This window comes from Phocoena phocoena, chromosome 21 (genome assembly GCF_963924675.1).
Source record: "Phocoena phocoena chromosome 21, mPhoPho1.1, whole genome shotgun sequence".
NCBI lineage: Eukaryota > Metazoa > Chordata > Mammalia > Artiodactyla > Phocoenidae > Phocoena > Phocoena phocoena.
In genome coordinates, this window is record NC_089239.1 from 7,743,473 (window position 1) to 7,746,326 (window position 2,854).

General features: G+C 41.1%; 1 pseudogene; it reads right to left on the reverse strand.

The window, feature by feature from the left end:
* Window positions 1-1,497: 1,497 nt before the first annotated feature.
* LOC136141893 (MICOS complex subunit MIC27 pseudogene) lies at window positions 1,498-2,294 on the reverse strand (annotated as a pseudogene).
* Window positions 2,295-2,854: the final 560 nt, after the last annotated feature.

Consider the following 2,854-nt stretch of genomic DNA (forward strand, 5'->3'; position numbering starts at 1 on the left):
AATTTTGAGTAGAAGAAGTAAAAATGCTTTTATTGTACAAATCCTTTGTCTGAAGATAATAGAAGCCTACCTGTGGGAATTCCAATACCTTTCCGAATATTTTTTTGAAGAATCCAGAAGTTTCCAGGATTAAAAAGCAGTGCAGGGTAAGGCTTGATTTGTCCAGTCACTTTTTGCACCAAGTTCCTGCTCTGGAATGAATCACGGGCCGCTACTTTCTCTCTCTCTCTCTCTCTTTTTTTTTATCTTAATTGCAGTATAGTTGACATACCCTTTTGTGTTAGTTTCAGGTGTACAGCAAAGCGATTCAGTTATACATCTATATATGTTTTCTTTCAGATTATTCTCTATATTCTTTTTCAGTCCCCACTTCTGCTGTCCCTTCCCTACAGGACCTTTCCTCATGTATGGACACACCTTCCTTCTTGATTCATCAAACATCACTAAGCCAATGCGATTGTGTGTAATAGACTTGGTGATATTTGGGGTGTAATGGAGAGCTCTGCTGGATAGTACAGATGCACATGTAACGTGAAGCCATGTTTTCAGCCTTCTTGCCATTGAAAAGTTTTCAGAAATACCTTGGTCCTGCCAGTGGTTGGGATGGCTTTTACCATTGCTCTAGAACTGTCTCATTTCCTCTCCTGCTCTCCATCTCAGGATCTCCATTCTCTTCTGAGGCATCAAAGAGAATATCGTGGAAATCTTCTGGGTGGGATTTCCCTTAATCATTAGGCTTCTGTTACTTTTGCATAATCAGAAGAGTCCAGAGAGGCTGAGTGACCAGCATCCCCTCAATACTTTCTTTTCTAAATGGCATTTTCCTCTTGCTTAAATATGTATATATAACCCCTTATACTTGTCTTCATAATGCTGTCATTTTTTTGTCGTCCGAAGTGGCCTGAGTCATATTTTGTGACTACCCAAGCAGCTCTGAGCATACAAATATTCCCTTTGCCTCTCCAAATTTGACCGTATAGCAGTGTCACCTGAGGAGCGTTTTCTTTTCTTTTCTTTTCTTTTTGTCATAAAATATGGATATTTTATTCCAGCTCTGGGAAATGAAAAACAAAGAGGAGGAGGGAACACATCCTTCCACACACTATTCTAATTTAGCTGACATTAATTCAGAAGAGCTAAAGCAAATATATATGTGCAAATGTATACATATTTATAGATACACATACATATTTTTTCAGATTTTAGTCTCATCTGTGTTCATATATTTATTTTTATTATTTTTATAAATACCCTTAAAAGTCACCAAATGCATCCTAATACTTCTACCTCTGTGTCTTCATCTATCATTTAATATTGTTTGGATTGTATTCAATTTGTGTTTTAATCACTTATATGATTTGTCTAACTGTACATTCAAAGATATAAGGGGAAAACCTGGTTTAAATTATACTCTGTGCATCACAGTTACCCATTACGTGATTTTTTTCATCATTATTCGCAACTTCACACGTCTTGTAGTTCTCTCTGCAGGCTACTTCAGCTTCTAGTGCCGTACATATCTACGTCTCTGGATGGAACTGCCCGTGATCCATGAGCTTGGGGTCAGGCATAAACTGTGTAGCACCTGAGGTGCGTTCTGGTTTGGTCTTTGTTTCAGAGCTGAGTTCTGTTGGCAAGGCACAAAGGTTGTGAGTTGTTTTTGCAGGTATTTCTGTTTCATCAGAGCTTCCTAGCTTAGTTTTTTCTTTTGGTTCAGGAAATGACTCCTTTTTGTTGTTTTTTTGTCCACAATGATTGAACTGCTTCATAAATTTGCTGGCTCATAGCACACGCCTTTTTCCCAGTTACCTTTGCAATCATTACTGATTGAACAGGGTAGAGAACAGTTGCTCCTAAAGTGGCCAGTCCCAGTGGATAAGCAATTCTCTCAAACCTAGAACCTTTTCTCGCTGAAATGAAGGCTGCCAATCCTGAAACTGTAATCACTCCAATTTTTGGAAGAAAGTCTCGAGGTGGATTCTTCAAATAGACATATGCATCTTTTCCAAATTGTACTGTATCCATTATCGATTTTTCACAAAGACATAAACACCCTTGCACCAGCCAATATAATGACCAGTTGTAGTGCGAATGGACGCAAAGCCCATCTGTAAATCACCGGGCTGTTCTTCAACATATTTAGACTGGAGAGGTGGCGCAGTATATATGGGTTGCTGCTTTGGTTTCACTAGCTGCTCCTTGGACTCCTCTTCTCCAGCCACATGCACACTTACAGATGCACATATCAGACCCGCTGGCATGGTTGTCTCCTTTCCCATCCTAACAGCCGCCATAGCTTTGGCCCTCTCCGGCCAGGTATTCGCACGGAGAGTGTCTTGAGGAGCATTTAAAAAATGCATTATTTTGGGTACCATTTTAAGCCTAATAAGAAGGATTTGGGGAGGGGGGTTGATTGAGTTCAGAGCCCATGAGTCTGAAATTTTCAAACCCTTCACACATTATGCTTGGGTAGCTGGTCTCAGGACCGGCCATTCAGAGCTGCTCCCAGAAAGCACGAAGGTCCGCTGTGGTCAGTCCAGTTTCCTCTGTTCTTTCACTCTTTCCCTTCCCCCATATGTATCCTGCCTCCTCTCTCCCTTCTGCTTTTTTCTCTCTTTCCCTTTTCATCCATCAGATATGAAGTTCCCAATATGTGCCTGGTTCGTGGCCTCATACCCTCGCTGCTCTGCCCTGTTGTGTTAGAGTCACCCCACTTTTCAGTCTTCCTTTGCCTCTACCCAGTCCCAAACACCCCAAGTTCTGAGAAAGCAGCCTCACCTTCAGAAGCATCTGTCACATAAGTCATCATCCCCCATCTCATATCCAGATATTCCAGGAGCATTTGAGCCATCTT